The following is a 21,940-nucleotide window of genomic DNA, read 5'->3' as shown; positions in this document are numbered from 1 at the left end:
ACAGAACAGAGGGAAATAATAAACGCCAGGCCAAGCGGGCCACTAATTAAAAACTCTCAGATTAACTAAAAACTAAAACTGTCACTGCGGCTCAAGAGCAGTAACGCAGAACTAGATTAATCCACTGCTTTTAACAACATCTACCTAAATCACTAATCTTCCTTTCCGGAATGTGGACCAAGGTAAGAAGGACATTGTCACTATCCTTCAATTCACACTTAACAGGAATGAAACACAAGGAAGGGAGTTAAATACAATTACAAAGAAACCCGGAATAGCTGGAAAGTATGCATTCTCATGTGCGTGATTGGCGTCTTCTTTCAGCTGCCCGTCTGCGAGAGTGCCCAGACTCCGCAGCGGTGTCCGCGGTTGTCACAGGCTGTGCTGATTCTTTAATATTGGGTGGACAATGTGCGAGAGTTGATCTACAAAACACTCAACCTCAGAAAACTCTCTGATTTAAAACTTGGTTCCTGCTCAAAGATTGCGAAATATTCGCCGGTCAAGTTGGCTCACTCTGCGTTACTAACGCTGGATCAGAAATGAAGGGTGTTATAGGAGTTTGGTATTAAGACAGTGATGAATTGTTGGTTCAAAACTGAGGGAAGATTGCTTTGACAGAAGATTGGTACTGAAGGCAAGCAGCAATGATAGACATTCGGTACAGAGGCAGTGCTGTACAGTTAGGACATTTCGCAGTGTCAGAAGGTCAATCTCCTGCTGTAAGGATCTATGATAAAATTGTTGAGTGAAAGTCACCATAGAACAGATATATTTTTCTTCGTACTTCCTTTGTATTGGAGTCATCTCCATCATGGGCACTAGCCTCCCCAGCATCCAGGACATCTTCAAGGAGCTGGGCCTCAGAAAGGCAGCATCCATCATTAAGGACCCCATCACCCAGGACCTGCCCTCTTCTCATTGCTACCATCAGGAAGGAGGTACAGGAGCCTGAAGGCACACACTCAGTGATTCAGGAACAGCTTCTTCCTCTCTGTCATCCAATTTGTAAATAGATATTGAACCCATGAACACCTCCTCACTACATCTTTCCCTTTTTTGCACTTATTTACAGTTTTTTAATGTTATGTATTGCATTGTACTGCTGTTGTAAAACAACAAATTTCATGACATATGCTGGTGATGTTAAACCTGATTCTGAGTAATTACAGGAACTATTTTATTTCTATTAACGTAGGAATTATATGTGGCAGTGAAAACGGTGAAGAATAGAAGCAGATATCCAAAGGATTTATTTATTGTTCATTCATTGAGATACAGTGTGGGAAAAAAACCCTTCTGGCCCTCCAAGCTGTGCTATCCAGCAATCCCCCAGTTTAACCCGCGCCTAATCACAGGACAATTTGCAATGACCAATTAATCTACCAACCCGGACGTCTTTGGACTGTGGGAGGAAACCCATGCGGTCACAGGGAGAACGTACAAACTCCTTACAGGCAGCAGTGGGAATTGAACGCTGGTCGCTGGTAGTTCAAAGTGTTGTGTTAACTTCTACGCTACACATGGAGACCAGATCCATCTGAAGCTGAATTTCCACCCCAAAGAGTTTAATTTCCCGATTCCATCATTTCCCATCAATCATGACATATAATTTATCTGCTGTTGAAGCATAAGAACAAAATATGCGAGCACACAAAATTCAAATGGGAGAAGTTAAGGAGAAAGGAACTTGAGTCTGATCCAGCTGTATCCGTTACAAGCAGGTAAAAGAGGTTAAACTGATGATTTATCACAATAGCAATAAAAGAAAGAACGAAGTGGATTTATTTATCATCCTTAAGAACCCTCAAGATATTTGAAAGCACTTTCTACGCAATGAAACATTTTTCAAGTGTCATCACTTGTGAACGATCTGGGGAAATGGCATTGCGATTTGTTTTTATGAATTGAAGAACAGATGTTTGTCGTGGGGTAGGGCTATTGAATGAGAAGCACCAAAAGGAAGTCAGTGGGTACTGTGGTATAAATCAGTTATTACCTGATGGAATGATAGGATTGGCTCAAAGTTCAAAGTAAACTTATTATTGAAATACATGTATGTCACAATATACAGGGCTGAGATTCATTTTCTGTTGGCAATCACAGTAAATCCAAGAAACACAATAGAATCAATGAAAGTCCACACCCAAAGTATGGACAAACAACCAACGTGCAAAAGATGACAAACTGTGCAAATAAAAAAAGAAAAAAAGAAACAATAAATGTAAGTTGTAGAATCCTTAAAAGTGAGACCATAGCTTGTGGAATTAGTTCATTGCTGGGGTGAGTGAAATTATTCCCTCTGGTTCAGGAGCCTGATGGTTGAGGGGTAATAATAGTTCCTGAACCTGGTGGTGTGGGACTTGAGGCTCCTGTACCTCCTTCAAAGAGATGAAAGAGCTTTTATTCTTCCCATGGCTTTGATTTTGCGATGGACAGTGGCTAGGTCAACACAGAGCCCATTGAGTGAGATCCTGAAAGGTGAATCAGCTCTCACAAGGTTGTATCCCAGTGAATGTCAATAGCTTCAGAAAGGATTTGAATCCTTTGAGCATTGATGTAACTCGATTTATGCCCCAGTGATTTAAACTAATGTTTAACAAGGCTGGAATGCTGCCCTTTAAACCTCAAATTACACATTTTGAATTTTATTAACTCTTCATGAGTTACAGAGTCTGTATGTTTGGTTTAACCCTTTCTACATTATAATGAGTAACTGTGCCTTCAATGACAAGTGGAAAGTAATTTCATTGAAAAATAAATGTACATGAACTAACACTATTTTACTGGTCCTGGCATACCATTTCATCTAGCAGCTTTAAATAAGGAAAACATTCAAAAATCCAAGGTACAAAGGGATTTGGGAGTCCTTGTGTAGGATTCCCTAAAGGTTAATTTGCAAGCTGAACTGGTGATGAGGAAGGCAAATGCAATGTTAGCATTCATTTTGATAGGACTAGAATATAAAAGCAAGGCTGAAATTCTGGGGCTGTATAAGGCACTGGTGAGGCCTAACTTGGATTACTTTGAACAGTTTTGGGCCTGTTTCTAAGAAAGGATGTGCTGACAGTGAAGGTAGGACCAATTAGAAATAAAGGTGGGAAAATGTGCCTGGAGGCTATGGAAGTGAGCGAGGTCCTCAATGAATACTTTTCTTTGGTATTCACCAATGAGAGGGAACTTGATCACGGTGAGGACAATATGAGTGAGGTTGATGTTCTGGAGCATGTAGATATTAAGGGAGAGGAGGTGTTGGAGTTGTTAAAATACATTGGGACGGATAAGTCCCCGGGGCCTGACGGAATATTCCCCAGGCTGCTCCACGAGGCGAGGGAAGAGATTGCTGAGCCTCTGGCTAGGACCTTTATGTCCTCGTTGTCCACGGGAATGGTACCGGAGGATTGGAGGGAGGCGAATGTTGTCCCCTTGTTCAAAAAAGGTAGTAGGGATAGTCCGGGTAATTATAAACCAGTGAGCCTTATGTCTGTGGTGGGAAAGCTGTTGGAAAAGATTCTTAGAGATAGGATCTCTGGGCATTTAGAGAACCATGGTCTGATCAGGGACAGTCAGCATGGTTTTGTGAAGGGCAGATCGTGTCTAACAAGCCTGATAGAGTTCTTTGAGGAGGTGACCAGGCATATAGATGAGGGTAGTGCAGTGGATGTGATCTATATGGATTTTAGTAAGGCATTTGACAAGGTTCCACATGGCAGGCTTATTCAGAAATTCAGAAGGCATGGGATCCAGGGAAGTTTGGCCAGGTGGATTCAGAATTGGCTTGCCTGCAGAAGGCAGAGGGTCGTGGTGGAGGGAGTACATTTGGATTGGAGGGTTGTGACTAGTGGTGTCCCACAAGGATCTGTTCTGGGACCTTTACTCCTCGTGATTTTTATTAACGACCTGGATGTGGGGGTAGAAGGGTGGGTTGGCAAGTTTGCAGATGCCACAAAAGTTGGTGGTGTTGTAGATAGTGTAGAAGATTGTGGAAGATTGCAGAAAGACATTGATAGGATGCAGAAGTGGGCTGCGAAGTGGCAGATGGAGTTCAACCCGGAGAAGTGTGAGGTGGTACACTTTGGAAGGACAAACTCCAAGGCAGAGTACAAGATGGCAGGATACTTAGTAGTGTGGAGGAGCAGAGGGATCTGGGGGTACATGTCCACAGATCACTGAAAGTTGCCTCACAGGTAGATAGGGTAGTTAAGAAAGCTTATGGGGTGTTAGCTTTCAAACGTTGAAGGATAGAGTTTAAGAGTCGCGATGTAATGATGCAGCTCTATAAAACTCTGGTTAGGCCACACTTGGAGTACTGTATCCAGTTCTGGTCGCCTCACTGTAGGAAGGATGCTGCCTGGTTTAGAGAGTATGCATTATGATCAGAGATTAAGGGAGCTAAGGCTTTACTCTTTGGAGAGAAGGAGGATGAGAGGAGACATGATAGAGATGTACAAGATATTAAGAGAAATAGATAGAGTGTATAGCCAGCGCCTCTTTCCCAGGGCACCACTGCTCAATACAACAGGACATGGCTTTAAGATAAAGGGTGGGAAGTTCAAGGGGGATATTAGAGGAAGGTTTTTTACTCAGAGAGTGGTTCGTGCGTGGAATGCACTGTCTGAGTCAGTGGTGGAGGCAGACACATTAGTGAAATTTAAGAGACTACTAGACAGGTATATGGAAGAATTTAAGGTGGAGGATTATATGGGAGGCAGGGTTTGAGGGTTGGCTCAACATTGTGGGCTGAAGGGCCTGTAATGTGCTGTACTATTCTATGTTCTATGTTCTACATTGCAGAGGGTTCAGAGAGGTCCACATGGATAATTCTGCGATGAAGGGATTATATAAGCAGTGATTGAAGCCTCTGGGGCTGTACTCACCGGATTTAAGAAGAATGAGGGGAGAATCTAATTGAAAACTATCAAATGTTAAAAAACATGATTAGAGTGGATATAAAGAGGATGTTTCCTTTGGTGGGGGAGTCTAGGCCAGAGGGCACAACGTCAAAATATAGGGACATCCATTTAGAACAGAGATGAGGAAGGATTTCTTTAGCCAGAGCAGGATAAATCTGTGGAATTTGTTGCCACGGGTAGCTATTGAGGCCAGATTGCTGGGTGCATTTATGGCAGAGTTTGACAGGTTCTTAATTAGTCATGGTGTGAAAGGTTATGGGGAGAGGGCAAGAGATTGGGGTTAAGAGGGAAATGAATCAGCCATGATGAAATGGCAGAGCAGACTTGATGGGCCAAATGGCCTAATCCTGTCCAATGTCTTATGATCCAATTGACATTTCATATTGTTTTCTGAGTATTCCAGTAGACTTTGGGTATTGTATACTCAATACATACTCCAGCCACAACACCAACAAAAGAAAGGTTAATTGGCCCCTGTCTCACTGCCCTTTGTACAATCTCACTGCATGTGGTTTACAACAATCTTTGGACCTCTCATTGGTTTGGATTATGATCAGGAAAGAATTACAGTGCTTATAAAATAATAAAAGGAATGGACTGTCAGATTAATTAAACTTGACCAACTGGGGAAAAAAATAGTCAGCATTCATTTAAGTTGCACAAGAGCAGAAGTAGGCGGGATGTTAACCCTTCTCTCCCCAGGCAGCAGTGAGCCTCTGCAATCTATTGTGTACTCATGCAGAAGAAGCTAACCATCTGCACATCTTCAGATGACATTTAAACTGGTTCTTGGTTGAAGAAGAGCCTCTCCATCTGGCTCTTGAACCAGGGGAAATAAACTCACTCAACTTCTCTCACCCTATCACTGTCCCCGCAACCTAATGGCTCACTTTCAAGGACTCTTCATCTCATGTTCTCAATATTTATTGCTTATTTAATCTTTATTATTATTTCTTTTCCTCTTCCTTTTTGTATTTGCAGTTTGTTGTCTTTTGCACATTGGTCCTTAGTCCATCCTGTTCAGTGTGGTCTATCATTGATCCTATTGTGTTACTTGTATTTACTGTGAATGCACAAGAAAAGCAATCTCAGGGTTGTTGAATATGGTGATTTATATGTACTTTGATAATGAAGTTACTTGGAATTTGAAACAAAAATTTAACGTCACATAAACATGGTTGATGCAATCTATTGGATTGATTTCAATAACCTAAGAGGGTTGAAGAGGAATTTTCCAGCAATTTAGCTGTTTTCACTCTGCTTTTTCTTCTTTTGTTCTTTCTCTTCCAGGGATTAGATGTCGGTGGGGATGGAGAAGGGAAAGCAGTAAAGGAATACGGTATTGATATACTGAGACCTCATGGGTTCATGAGGGGAAGTCTGACTGAACAGCAGGTCCTGAGTCACCAGAACCCAGAAAGGCTGAGCCCAGAATCGGAGAAGGTGAGAATTTTAAACTTGCAACAGAAAAAGCAACAGGTCCTTTAAAGCGGGGTTGGGTGAAGGCACATCACAGGATCGAAATAAGCTGCAGAAAGTTGTAAACACAGCCACTTCTGTCATGGGCTCCAGCCTCCTCACCATCCAGGACAACTTCAGGAGCGATGCCTCAAAAAGGTGGCCCCAATCATTAAGGACCCCCATCACCCAGGTCTTGCCCTCTCTCATCGCTGCCATCAGGAGGAGATACAGGAGCCCGAAGGCACACACTCGGTGTTTCAGGAATAGCTTCTTCCCCCCTCTGCCATCAGATTTCTGAATGGACATTGAACCTATGAACACTGCCTCACTACTTACCTAATTTATATATATACTTCATTCCGTAAGTCACAGTTTTTATTATAATGTATTGCAATGTACTGATGCCACAAACAACACATTTCATGACATATTCCTGTCATATTAAACCTGATTCTGATTCTGACTCTGAACAGGTTTGAGTTTGGACTAGGGCAGCAGGTTTTCCATGACACCAAGGTTACAGAGGATAGAATGAGAAAGAGCATCCAAAGATATATTGGAACAATTATCTCCAAAGGTAACAGAGGCATGGATGAGTATTCCAACAGAAAATGATGTCAGCAAAGTCATGGTGATACAATATAGGAACAGGGAATCTTTGCAATAGGTCTAATCAGGGCCAAATACAACAGCAAGATTATGAGCCATCTGGATCATGATTAGACATTCGTCAAGAGAAAGGTGGTGCTCTTGCCTTTGAAGGAGCTCTGATGATCAGAGTCGACCTTGGATGTTGCATCCTAACTGTCTACACAAGCCCGGGCAGTGCGATACGGAGAGAAAGCTGTTGCCCATGCAGCAGGCTCCACCCCCCCCCGACTCCATGGAGCTGATGAATGCAATGGGACAGCAGGGACCAATACAATTTGGCAGCAGCAGCTTTGCAGCAGTTGCCAGTCAACATTTAACTTAACATTGGACTGCCTTAGGGACTCCAGCTCTGGATTTTTCCCTCAAAGTTTATGCCCGGAGCCTTCCCCGTAAGTAGGTGTAGCTACAAAGCAGCGAAGGTTTGAGATAAGAGTTTTCCTTCTCCAAGGTGAACTGACAACCACGGTTGATGAGCCCAATCTGCCCAAAGCGACTGATTTTAAGGCACCAGCAACCAACATCTTCCCCTTCTCCTGTCGGTAGAAACAGTTCCACCAGACTTAGCAGCTAAGCCACACGTGAAGGCCAAGAGCGGAACTCGGTTGTCAGAGGCTACTTGAGCCTCATGCCATTGGGAGCATTTAACTGATAGTGGGAGCTTATTCTCACTACCTCCCCCGGCTATGACAACATCAAGGGAACACCGCTGTTGCCTAGGGAGCATATCTTATAACATAGACCAAAGGTAATGGGTTGCTCTCTCTGAAGGTTTAAGTGGAGGGAATTTCTGCTCACCTACAGTGGGATGTTGAATCTTTCAGGAAATGGTGGAAAATAAAAACAGTTTCTTGTGAGGTAGAGATGGATGATATTAGCATAAGCAGACACAAGGGCCTATTGTCCTGTGAGTAATACCCTTCTGAATGTAGGTTCTCACAATGGGAATAACTGGTACTAACCAGGAAGCAGCACTAGGTGAAGAGAAACCAGAATCCACCAGCCATCAAAATTATATTCTCTACCATAAAGCCCAAAGACAAGTTCATATATCAGCGTACATTTGACTGATTTTGCAATTGATTGATTTCATCTGTATTGCGTTGACTGTGTCCATTTGACCGCAATAATTAATTTCAAAGTACATTTACTGTCAGAGTATGGACTATATACAACTTCGAGGTTTGTCTTCTTGTAGGCAGCCACCAAACAAAGAAACCCAATAGAACTCATTAAAATAACTCCATACAACAAAGACTATCAAACACCCGATGTGTGTGTAACGCATTGTAAGGTTTCACTGCTAATGTAAGGGTTTCCCTGTAGAGCAATGTTTGGGTTATGACTAGAGATAGCAGGGGTTTGGAATGTGCACCATCCAGTGAGAGGTGTGTTATTCTTTCTTGTGGGGCTGGGAGCAGGGATTTTGCAGTCTTTTGTCAGTGAGAGATAAAGAAAGAAGACGGGAATGGAAAGAGTTGGTAGACCGGCGGAAGGAATGGACTCAGGGCGAGGGTCCGATGGTCAGTTACGCTCGGAGGAGGAGGTCGATGGGGACCGAATGGACGGAACCGTGAGCCCAACATGTGCTTTAGACTCTTTCATTAAAATGGGCCCCTTTCCTTTTTATTTTCTTCACTAACCCTATAGTCAGATTAAGATTTATGAAGTCCAATTGTTTAATTGCATACTGTGTACTGTCTGATATTTTGCGGCTCGGATTTGTAACCGAGCAACACATCACGCAGCCTCCACACAAACGAGATTTCTCAGCTTGGCTGGGCCAGGGGCTGTCTTCCCCTGGACAAACACGTGCTGGCCGAACCTATGGGTTACATGAGTAAAAAAGAGCAAATCGTGCAAACTATAAAAAAGTAAACAAATAGCATTTTTTTTCCAACAGTTTGTACACGGTTTGAAGCAATTTCTTTCCACAAATTTGTGTTGATCTCCTTTAAGATTGGGGGATGAGGGGATAAAATCAATCAATGCTAATTTTAGATGAGAGATAAAAAGAATATAAACTGAAATGAAAAACTACGAAATAATGATTATATGTCACAAAAGGGGATGAGTTAATTGTTTCAGCACAACTAGCTCTTATCTAACCTTATTTCCTATAACACAGGGATTTCAATTCCACCATTTTCGATGCAAACAGACAAAGCAATGGTTTATTGATTTTACTGGGATCACTGTGTGTACTGAGAGTTAAAAACCTCGTGATCATATTTTAGATGCAGAAAGAGGTGGCTGAGTGGTGGTTTGGTAACATGTACAAGGTAGAACGTTCAAAATAAATTTACTAATAAAGTACATATATGTCACCAATACAAACCTGAGATTCATTTTATTGCGAGCCATCACAGTAAATCCAAGAAACATAATTGAATCAACGAAAGGCCTCACCCAGCAGGATGGACGAACAACCAACGTGCAAAAGACAACAAACTGTGTGAATACAAAAAGAAAGAAATAACAATAACAAATAAACCAAGAATACTGTAAATATCGATAATAGATTACAGAGACATTAAACTCCAAACATACCATCGACAGGACGATGGAGACGGAAGTTCATCAATGATCTACACTCTACTGGGAAATAAGGACCCAAGAAGAAGATCTTCTTCTGAGAAGTAAATGAAGATGAAGAATCCTTGAAAGTGGGTTCAGTGATGGGGCGAGAAAAGTTGGGAATAAGTTGTAGAAACCCTCAAGCGCCTTTGGAAAACTCTTCAGCATCGAGATGAATCCTGGCAAATAAAAACTGCTTAATGAGTTTCCTGCTGACATTTGTGCAAAAACGTTGTATCCGTTCAGCTTATAAAGGAGCCCAGCTGGATGCAATGACCTGGAAGCTATATAGAAGTTGTTTAAATATGAGTGAAACTGGACATTTCCCTCATTTCTTTGTTGATTTAGCAGGAAAACTTTTTCAGACTTGAAAATAGAAGGAGGAAATAAGAAACAGTGCAGAACTAATAAAATTCATTTTATTCACTTCTTCCAAAATAATCATCTTATGTTTGCTGCTCGTTCAGTGGCACTAGTGTTTAGATCGCTTGTTTTGTGTAAGATACTATAGATGACAACAAAATTCACCATGAATGATACTGCTTCTCATTATTACCTGTTTATCATTGCTGGGAAATATTACAAACTCTAATGTAAGGACCCATCAGTAGAATAATTTTGTAATACAGTGGATTCCAATTATTTGGGCCATTGGTTTAATCGGGGCACCTGCTTATTCGGGTCAACACTTCAAGAACAAATAGTAATTGTGAAAACAGCCAGGGTTCCCTTCATTTATTTGGGACAGTTATGGCACTTTATTAGGACTGTAACATCAGATGAGCACTGTTAAACACTACCCTGTGCTTAGAGCAAAGAGTTTTTAAATATTGAATGGAGATGAGGAGGTATCTCTTTAGCCACAGAGTGGTGAATCTGTGGAATTCATTGCCACAGGTAGCTATGGGGCCAAGTCATTGGGTATAGTTAAGGCAGGGGTTGATGCATTCTTGATTAGTCAGGGCGTGAAAGATACGGGACGAAGGCAGGAGATTGGGGCTGAGAGGGAAATGGATCAGCCATGGTGAAATGGCGGAGCAGACTCGATGGGCCAAATGGCCTAATTCTGCTCCTATATCTTATAGTCTAATGGTTTTACAGTTGCAAGTGCTTGTGTTTAATAAGCAGCTATTTTCTTTACTGGTAGCTAGTTAGGAATAAGCAGTAAGTCAATTCAGAACTGTTTAGCTCACTGCAGTTTCAGACACTCAGGCTTGGAGATATCAGAATTAGCTAGGAGTGAAATTGAAATGATTTCACTACTTTAACAACTTAGGAACAATGAAGGATTTTAAGGTATTGATAATCATCTTGAATGTTACAATAAAGATGAAGATTTGCAGGATGCAATCATCAAAAGCTTTGTACGTAGGCAGTTCAGTATGTGCACTAGGTGTCTGTGCTGATTTTCCTCATTTACAGAAAATGTCTGAGCTGATTTTGTTGATTTATAGTCAATCAAAATAACACGGTAGCATGATTCCCCTGTCGATAACTATTAGGAACTAATACACAGTTTTATAGTACTGTAGTAGCATTAATAATGTTCTAATTTGTTTTGTATTTCATTTAATTACATATTTTGTTACTCAGTTAAATGGTAGTTTGCCCTTTTTTATATTTTTTAAATTATTTCCATGAAACTTCAGCCAATTGAGGCAGCTGCTTCACTGAGCTGAAATGTACCAGTCCTGATGTGTCTCAATTAACTGGAATTCACTGTACTTGCTGTTTATTCTCAGGAGGTTAAATATGGGATGTTTGAAGGGATCTGAAAAACTTTTAGAAAGGACTTGCATTTCTGTTACCTCTTTCAATAAGTTGCAATGTTATCAGTTAATTCAGAGCAAATGCAATAATGGCAGAATGCAGTTAAAATTTGTTTGCTTTGTCATCAGCCAATTTATTCATTTTTTGTGGGCATTGACTGTAAGTAGAAGAAACACAACAGAATAAGATGGCAGGGTGGAGACCTGTCTCTACCAAAGGAGGTGTAAGCTGCTCCTTCCCTCCGCTAGCCTGCAGGTCACCCTTGGGCAAGGTGTAGCACCTGCTTAGCGCCCCCGCTCCTTCAGATCGGAGTCACATGAAACCATGGGGGCAGCTTGTAGATCATCGAGTGACCTGCTGGTGGATATCACAAGTCACAAGTCCTGGTTATGTGGCCACGGACACCAGGCAGACAATCTCTGAAGAGTATTGATAAAGGCTGGAGACACCCAGCTTGAAAAGACAGTGCCCAGAAGAAGGCAATGGCAACCCACTTCTGTGGAAAAGTTTGCCAAGAACAATCATGGAAAGGCTATGATGGTCCATGTCACACGACACGGCACATAATGAATGAATGAATGAACAACAGGATCAATGAAGACCACCACTCCCCCCGGCAACCAATGTGCAAAAGACAGCAAACTGTGCAAATACAAAAAGAAAAAAAAGAAATGTTAATAATAAATAAATATCAATGGATATCGAGAACATGAGATGAAGAGTCCTTGAAAGTGAGTCCATGGGCTGTGGGGACATCTCGGTGATGGGGCAAGTAAAGCACTGAATGGCGAAGGAGAATCAACAGTGCTGCACGTTTCTAAATAGTGTTGAGTTCCTTGAATGTTGTTAGAGTGGATAAATTATCAAATTCCTGACTTATACCATATTGCAGATATTGGACGAGTCAAAAGGCAAGTTACTTCCATAGAACAGCTTGTTCCTTTCATTATAGCAAGTCAGTGGCTGGTCCAACATTTTGGAAACACAAGAGGCTCCCAATGCTACACACAGTCACCTGAAGGAGCTGTGCAGGTCAAGCAGCATCTGGGTGGATGAAAGGAATTGTCCTGTTACAAGGTTTTGAGATGAAGCATCGAAAATTCCTTTCCTCCTACAGATGCTGCTCACTCTGTTGAGTTCCTCCAGCAATCTGCTTGTTGATCCACAGCACTTTGTTGTGAGGCAGGCCATGATGGTGAAACCACTGCTGTTTCTGACTTGGGATGATACAGTCATTGCAGATAATAAAATTCCCTACTTGCAAGATCAATCGGCATTCACAATAGAGGTGTGAAAGTCAATTGAAACAACCAGTGATAGTTTGAAGTTGGTAAAGCAATTGTCCTTTATTTGTTGGGTGTATATCACATCCTTCCATTATTCTTATCTCATCTGTCTCTGGCACCCCCTACAGTGTAAAGGAAAGCTATGTTCTTCTAGGTTGACTACACACAGTCATTCTAATCTATCTGTCTGCAGTACGCAAGAGGTCTCACTTCAAAGGGCTCCCTTGTCCGGGTTTGGCTATACACCACTACAGTCATTAACCCTTACCTCACCACAACTTCCACAATACGTAACGATGTGTTTGTTTTCCCAGGTTTCTGTGCAATTGGGCAGCGCCGGTGCCAGGCATCGTGATGGCTCCAGATCCACATGGTATGATGTCTGCAGCTGGTCCTCTGCAGCTTCCTCAGTTGTTGCTGGCTGTGTCGGTTATTTTCCCACTGCTTCTCATCCTGGTCTTGGTCATCTGTGCTTTCTGCAGAAGGTATAAACTTGGAGTCTTTTGGAACTAGGACTTGGTCTTTTTCTCTCTGTGTCTGCATGAGTGTGCACCTTAACTTCAACACTAAGAATTGTGGTGTCACATCTTAATGTTACCTTTTAAAGATTAGTTTAATTTGTCAAATGTATATTGAAACATCAAAACGCAGAGTGAAATGTGTCATTTGCGTCAATGACCAGCACAGTCCGGGAATGTGCTGGGGGCAGCCCACAATTGTCACATGCTCTTGGCACTAACATATTATGCCAATAACTCACTAACACTAACCCATTTGTCTTTGGAACGTGGGAGGAAACCAGAGCACCCAGAGGAAAGCCATGCAGTCATAGGAAAAACGCACAAACTCCTTACGCACAACAGTGGAATTGAACCGGGGTCGATGGTACTGTAGAACGTAATCTTATTAATTGCATAGATCATCCCAAAGCAGGTCATAGACAATTAAGTAATTTTCTAAAAATTGTCGCTACTACAGTATGACATAGAAAATAATGTGGTCGATTTGTGAATAGCAAACTACTGAAAACGACACTGTTACAATGACTAGATGGTGTTTTCCTTTTCAGGGTGCTGTCTTTATTGATTTATTTCAGTCTGAGTCTTTATTGATGCTTGCTACCTGCTTGAGTGCTTGGAGGGGGGTGCTGATGCTTTTTTTGCTGGTGGGGGAGGGGGCATCATTGCTTTGCTGCTGCTTATGTGTGGGGGGGGAGCTGGGGGAGGGCTTTGAGATTCTAACATTTAACTGTCATTCATCCTTTGGGGTACTCCTTTGTTTTCATGGATGGTTGCAAAGAAAACGAATTTCAGGATGTATATTGTATACATTTCTCTGACATTGCATGTACCTTTGAAACCTTTGAATAAGGTAAATATTGCTCTGGACACCATATTAATTGAGTATGGTGTTGGATCCCACTGTTCAATACTTAGATTGGACTGTTTAATTGTTATTTTCTTTGCTGTTTAACTATTAAATATCTGCTTCTATTTTAAGTAGTTCTTGTATATATACAAATAACTGCAAGTTTAATATGCCTCTAGTGGTTATAGAAAGTGAACGAGGTCCTCAATGAATACTTCTCTTCAGTATTCACCAATGAGAGGGAACTTGAGGACAATATGAATGAAGTTGATGTTCTGGAGCATGTTGATATTAAGGGAGAGGAGGTGTTGGAGTTGTTAAAATACATTAGGATGGATAAGTCCCCGGGGCCTGGCAGAATATTCCCCAGGCTGCTCCACGAGGCGAGGGAAGAGATTTCTGAGCCTCTGGCTAGGATACTTATGTCCTCGTTGTCCACGGGAATGGTACCGGAAGATTGGAGGGAGGCAAATGTTGTCCCCTTGTTCAAAAAAGGTAGTAGGGATAGCCCGGGTAATTATAGACCAGTGAGCCTTACATCTATGGTGGGAAAGTTGTTGGAAAACATTCTTAGAGATAGGATCTCTGGGCATTTAGAGAACCATGGTCTGATCAGGGACAGTCAGCATGGTTTTGTGAAGGGCAGATCATGTCTAACAAGCCTGATAGAGTTCTTTGAGGAGGTGACCAGGCATATGGATGAGGGTGGTGCAGTGGATGTGATCTACATGGATTTTAGTAAGACATTTGACAAGGTTCCACACAGTAGGCTTATTCAGAAATTCAGAAGGCATGGGATCCAGGGAAATTTGGCCAGGTGAATTCAGAATTGGCTTGCCTGCAGAAGGCAGAGGGTGGTGGTGGAGGGAGTACATTCAGAATGGAGGATTGTGACTAGTGGTGTCCCACAAAGATCTGTTCTGGGACCTCTACTTTTTTATTAACGACCTGGATGTGGGGGTAGAATGGTGGGTTGGCAAGTTTGCAGACGACCCAAAGGTTGGTGGTGTTGTAGATAGTGTAGAGAATTGTCGAAGATTGCAGAGAGACATTGATAGGATGCAGAAGTGGGCTGAGAAGTGGCAGATGGAGTTCAACCCGGAGAAGTGTGAGGTGGTACACTTTGGAAGGACAAACTCCAAGATAGAGTACAAAGTAAATGGCAGGATACTTGGTAGTGTGGAGGAGCAGAGGGATCTGGGGGTACATGTCCACAGATCCCTGAAAGTTGCCTCACAGGTGGATAGGGTAGTTAAGAAAACTTATGGGGTGTTAGCTTTCATAAGTCGAAGGATGGAGTTTAAGAGTTGCGATGTAATGATGCAGCTCTATAATACTCTGGTTAGGCCACACTTGGAGTACTGTGTCCAGTTCTGGTCGCCTCACTATAGGAAGGATGTGGAAGCATTGGAAAGGGTACAGAGGAGATTTACCAGGATGTTTCCTGGTTTAGAGAGTATGGATTATGATCAGAGATTAAGGGAGCGAGGGCTTTACTCTTTGGAGAGAAGGAGGATGAGAGGAGACATGATAGAGGTGTACAAGATAATAAGAGGAATAGATAGAGTGGATAGCCAGCGCCTCTTCCCCAGGGCACTACTGCTCAATACAAGAGGACCTGGCTTTAAGGTAAGGAGTGGGAAGTTCAAGGGGGATATTAGAAAAAGGTTTTTTTACTCAGAGAGTGGTTGGTGCATGGAATGCACTGCCTGAGTCAGTGGTGGAGGCAGATACGCTAGTGAAATTTAAGAGACTATTAGTCAGGTATATGGAGGAATTTAAAGCGGGGGGGGCGGTTATATGGAAGGCAGGGTTTGAGGGTCGGCACAACAGTGTGGGCCGAAGGGCCTGTAATGTGCTGTACTATTCTATGTTCTATGTTCTAAAGTGTAATTGTGGAAAGCTTCTGTGTTCTGGTTTTCTCATTGGTTTACTCTTATCTATAAGTTTGAATGGAATATTCCTTATTTATAGGTATAAAATAGCTAAGTCCAAAGCAGTTTCATCTTCTTAGTTCTTCATTCTTTTGTCTCCCTCTTTGCTTAGTCGACCTCAATCACTGCCTTGCAATTTTCCTTTGTTCTATCAACTCTTAATAAAACTATTGTGGAGCAACAGGTTTTGTACCTCTTTCCTGACTTCTGAAAGAACCTTGGAATAAACGCCAGAATCTAACGATTGCAATCTGTTCAACCGGGAAATTCATAGTTTACTATCTCTTTTTGGGGATGCAAATGTGTGTATTAATGTCACATTTTGCAAGCAATGCAGGATTTAGAAGTATAATCATTGAGGTAATGTACGAATACATTTGTGCACCACAGGATACCACAAGCAGCAGTGTAACAGCCACTGGAAAATTTGCTTTGATATTGTTGGTGGAGGAATAAGTGTTGGCCAGGTTACAGGAAAAAACTCCTTTTTAAAAGCACTGCCATTAGGTCAATGGGATCCACCAAGACACATGTCTCTACTTGGTTGGGACTTTCCCAGCCAGAGTATTAGTCCTGCACTGCATCTCAGGTAGGACACTGAGGAGTGCAGTAGAACAAAAGAATCTGGAAATACAGGTGCATAGTTCTTTGAACACACCATCACAGGTAGATAGGGTTACAAAGAAATCTTTTGCCACATTGGCCTTCATAAATCAAAGTATTGAGTGCAGGAGATGGAATGTTATGTTGAAGTTGTATTAGACAATGGTGAGGCCTGATTTGGAGTATTGTGTGCTGTTTTAGTCACCTACCTACAGGAAAAATGTAAGTAGGGTTGAAAGAGCACAGGGATGTTGCTGGGACTGGCTGGACCTGAGTTATAAGGAAAGATTGAATAGGTTAGGATTTTATTCTTTGGAATGTAGAAGATTGAGGGGAGATTTGATAAAGGTATACAAAGTTATGTGGGGTATAGATAAAGTAAATGCAAATAGGCTTTGACCACTGAGGTTTGATGGGACTATAACTAGAGGTCATGGGTTAAGGGTGAAAGGCATAAAGTTAAAGGGAAACATGACAGGAAACTTCTTCGCTCAGAGGGTGTTGAGAGTGTGGAACGAGCTGCCTGCACAAGTGGTGCATGTGATTTTGATTGGAATGTTTAAGAGAAGTTTGGATAGGTATGTGGATGGGTGAGGTATGGATGGCTGTGGTCTGGGTGCAGGTCGATGGGACTAGGCAGTTTAAGTGGTTTGGCATGGACTAGATGGGCCAAAGGGCCTGTTCCTGTGCTATACTTTTCTATGACCCTATAGTGACCTTAAAAGCCTCCTGCGTTGTTCTATGTCAATATCCTCATCTAATTGTGAGGTCAGAGGAAGAGACGTTCGCTTATGTCTGCACGATCTGTGATGCAGAGCGCATCCGAATGCAACAAGCCCTGGATAATATACCACAGTAGTGTAGCAGTTAGCCCGACATGACTGCAGCTCGGGGTGTGGGAGCTCAGGGTTCAATCCCAGTGTCCTCTGTAAGGAGCTCCTGTGGAGTGCTTGGGTCCTCAGGATTCCTTCCACAGTGCAAAGACGTACCGGGCAGTTTAATCGGTTGTCAGGGCTTGCTGAGTGATGTGGCTCAAAGGGCTGGAAGGGCCTCCTCTGTGCTGTATTTCTAAATAAATAAATCAGTCAATCAATCCAGACCTAAAATGTATGACAAGGGAGTCATACAATGATGATATCCATCATGAAAAATTGCAGCCACCACACCCCAACATTCAAAAGAATTCCCATTACCTAATCTCCCATTATCAATATCCCGGAGGAGGTTACATTTGACTGGAAACCAGTAGCCATACAAGGATAAAGAGATTAAATATTAGTTTTACTTGTCACGTGTATATTGAAACATACAGTGAAATGCAGCGTTTGCATCAAGTCAAATCAGCGAGGATTGTGATGGGCAGCCTGCGAGTGACACCACGCTTCTGATGCCAACACAGCATGTCCACAACTCACTAATCCTGACCGTATGTCTTTGGAATGTGGGAGGAAACCAGAGCACCCGGAGGAAACCCACACAGTTATAGAAATTTCTCCTTAGAGGCAATGGTGGGAATTGAACTCCTATCAGTGATAGCTGGTGCTGTAAAGTGCTGCACTAACCACTACACTACCCTGTCACCCTCACAAAATGTGGCTACAAGAGCTGGTCCGGAATGAATAATCCTGTAGCGAGTTACTCATCTGCTAACTCTTCAAAGCCGGTCCACCATATACAAGTCCAGAGTATGATGGAATACTTTCCACTTGCCTGGATAAGGGTAACTTCAACAATACACAGGATGCTTGACACCATAGGGTGTGCATCAGTCTAGTTGATAGACACACCATCCACAACCATTCACTTATAGAGGATGTACCAGTCTAGTTGATAGACACACCATCCACAACCATTCACTCACTCAACCACAATGAGGGTATCAGCAATTTGGTACCACCTACAGATGCACTACAGTTCTCAGAAGTTCTTAGTCAGCACCTTCCAAAACTACGGCTTCCACCAGCTAGAAGAACCAGGACATCAAAAGCATGAGAACACCTTCACTCAGAAATTGCCCTCCAATTGTACCATCTTGACTTGGAAATATATCGCTGTTCATTCTCCGTCGCTGGGTCAAAATCTTGGAATTCTCTCCTGAACATATACCCACACCTCAAGAACTGTAGTGTTTCAAACAAAGACCTACCACCACCCTCTCAATGGCAACTAGGCATGGGCAATTAAATGTTGGCTTGGTGACACTTTAAATACATTAATCCTGCCGACCAGATCTAGCAACTTCCAAATGCTCCATCTCTCTCTAGGTTAGGAAGTTCTTCCAAGTTCGCTATTTGATTCAGTTTTGCATTTGTGGGTCCTCCTATAAGTGGAAACTCTGTACATCTTCTTCAGCAAAGCCTTCTGAAACCTTGAAAGATTGCTCTCCCTCTGTTCGCAAGAGCAAAGAAACAGAAGTTTGTTCAGAACTTCAACTGTTCCCACCTCCTCTTTGTGACTTTACACAAGGAAATCCCCTGTACCTCTTTCAGTGCCTTTGAGGACATAGAGTCCAGAACTATATAGACCACTAATTGTCACACTGACATTTGGGAAACCTCACGGATTTCCCTGGCCCTCGGTCTGCTTGTGATTGACCAGCAGAGTGTGACTTCTTTAGCTGATCTACTGTAAGCCTTCCATTCTAAAAGGAAACAGGAAGTACATGTTTGGTAATTGATCATGGAAAGTTAGAGTAGTGTATGTTTTCCACCACAAAAATTTATGGTTCTTGCAGCAGATTTGGCTGATATTATTGAGGCCATTTGAATTCTATTATTTTTCTGCTCCACCTTGTCAAGGATTGGAGCTTCTCGCCTCTGGATGTAATCCTATGGATTACATCACGTGATCTCTCCCACATGATATAATCCACAGGGTTAATGAACACCCATTTAGAATGGAGATGAGGAGGAATTTCTTTAGCCAGAGGATGGTGAATCTGTGGAATTCGTTGCCACATACGGCTGTGGAGGCCAAGTCGTTGGGTATATTTAGGGTAGAGGTTACTAGATTCTTGAATACTCAGGTCTTGAAGGGTTACGGAGAGAAGGCAAGAGATTGAGGCTGAGAGGGGGTGGTTCAGCCAAGATGGCCTAATACAGCTACTTTTCCTTATGGTCTTATGTGGGACCTCTCCTGTGTGCTTTGCTATCGATTGCCTTGTATGCCTGCCTGTCTTCTCCAGATCTCCATTACCTCGTTCAATGCCACACAGCTGTAAAGCAAAAAGAAATTCTCTAATCCCAACTTTATTTTCATATTAAACAAGCAAAGGAAAATGAGAGATTTTACTGAATTCCTCGCTGGTGGCAATGACACAGAGACTTTGGGATTCCGTGGATATTTGTCACCCTCATTCCAAAAGGCAGAGGTTTATCCACATTGTACACTGCTCCCAGAATTCACTTCCTTTTGAGTTCTTCTTCAATCTTAGCAACTTACTTTCAAACGTTACATCACCATACGAGGAGACATCATCAGTGTGCTGTTAGTTGTGGTGTGTCCTCCGAATGCTTGGCCTTTATGTACTTATCAATCAGCTGACTGGTTGTCATTTCGGAAACTCAGTTGTAACATAGGAGGAAATCTCATTGCTGATGGGTTGTGTATTGAACTTTGTGTGTTGTGGTCTGGATTTTTGCCCACATTGGCTCATAAATAGGATTGAGATCGAATTTGTGTGTCTCTTGATTGTCATGGAAAGAGGCTAGAGACTAGGGATTATTCCCAATCACTTCCTTTATGGTCAATAGAACCGAATGTAATAAGTCAAAAGCACATTCACTACAGTACTGCAGATTTAATTTATATACCAAAGATACCCCATTAACTTAAGAGTCAGGTTGGTTGGGCTTATGACTTATTGGTGGTAACTTGTGAGATGATATACACACAGAGTCATTAACCTGGTGCTGTTCCCTTTTATCTCCCCTTCTTCATCGTTTTCTGCCCACCAGACTTTCTGAGAGAGTGCGACGCTCTGATGGACAGTTGAAAGTGATGTTTATCGTAAGTAAAATTTACTTCATAGGTGGTGAGAATGAATGTAGTTCTTGCGAATTAATGGAATGGGAGCTTGATTGACAAAACAGACTTTTTCTGTGCTATATAAACTGCCTCCGTGACATGTACAATTTGGCCGGTGGTGTGGTGTCATCAGCAGTGGACTGTGGTCCTGGGTTCGAATCCGGCCAGACCCTTGCATGCTTTCCAGCCATGCTGGGTTGAGCCTCAAGCTAGCAACTCAGCCTCATAAAAAACAGACAAATGCTAAGGAAATGGTGAAAAATGCCACCTGGTGTGCCACAAGGTGCAGGAAAGGAACAACAGCAATGACGTGCACAAGGAGCATTCAGCTTGTTGGCAGGAAGTTTTGAGTTTTAAAAAAAGACTTGCATTAGTTTAGCACCTTTGTCAACCTTATGATTTCTCAAATTGCTTAAAAGCCAATGATGTCACCATCACTGAGTCGTACAGTACAGAAAGAGACACTTCAGCTCAACATGTCCCTGTTGACACAGAGGCCTATCTGAGCTAGTTCCTACTTGCCTGAATTTGAACCATATCCCCCTAAAGCTTCCCTACCCATGTAAAACATTTTCATTGTACCTGATTCACCACTTCAGCTGCCAGTGTCTATATGGAAAATCCTGTCCCTTGTGCCCTCTAAGTCTTTCACCTCTCACCTTAAGACAGTGCTTTCTCATTTTAGACCCTTCTACATTGGTAAGAAGACTCGTGAAAACCCCTCATAATTCGCCCCTCGGCTTCCTAAGCTCTAGGAGTAACAGTCCTAGCCTATCCAGCCTCTTCTTACAACTCAAACCCTCTGGTCCCAGCAACATCCTTTGCGAACATAGATTCTGCAGATGCTGGAAATGCAGAGCACACATACAAACTCAGCGGGTCAGGCTGAGACCCTTCTTCAGGACTGGAACAGTAGGGGGCAGAAGCCAGAATATTAATTTCCATCCATAGCTGCTGCCTGGCCTGCCGTGTTACCCCACCGTTTTGTGTGTGTTGCTCGACATCCTTGTGCATCCTTTCTACAGCTCAGTTAAGCCTCACTTCCCTAGCTTCATCACATCCTTTCCAACCAGAAAGGCACACGAAACTCCAAGTACATCCTCGCCATTGACCTGTACAGAAAGAGTACGGCACATTTACTGTGTCACTGTGACAGTCACTTTGCAACCACGAGGAGATATCTCAGAGTTGAAAGTTCAGAATTTGACTGCCAGTGTCAGACTGCTACCCACTGTGTTATAGCTAAAATTGAATGGACCCAGGTCGCTGAATGGACCCGGGTTGCTGAATGCACCCGGGTCAGTGAATGGACTCAGGTCACTGAATGGACCCGGGTTGCTGAATGGACCCGGGT

The 21,940-nt window shown here is 42.6% G+C and overlaps 1 protein-coding gene across 4 annotated transcripts in view; it reads left to right on the top strand.

Moving 5' to 3' along the window:
- The window catches only part of pdik1l (PDLIM1 interacting kinase 1 like), a 69,650-nt gene that overhangs the window by 1,706 nt on the left and 46,004 nt on the right, over nucleotides 1-21,940 (top strand). For 2 of the 4 annotated variants that reach the window (XM_072247199.1, XM_072247197.1), the window contains exons 2-4: nucleotides 6,204-6,356; nucleotides 12,970-13,140; nucleotides 20,517-20,568. The gene's annotated coding sequence lies outside the window, so the exon portion shown is untranslated. Of the gene's footprint in view, nucleotides 1-6,203; nucleotides 6,357-6,577; nucleotides 6,736-12,969; nucleotides 13,141-20,516; nucleotides 20,569-21,940 lie in introns of those variants that run through there. The other 2 variants (XM_072247198.1, XM_072247200.1) reach the window with 2 other exon arrangements.

This window comes from Mobula birostris, chromosome 30 (genome assembly GCF_030028105.1).
Source record: "Mobula birostris isolate sMobBir1 chromosome 30, sMobBir1.hap1, whole genome shotgun sequence".
Lineage (NCBI taxonomy): Eukaryota > Metazoa > Chordata > Chondrichthyes > Myliobatiformes > Myliobatidae > Mobula > Mobula birostris.
This window is presented reverse-complemented; position numbering and strand designations above follow the sequence as displayed.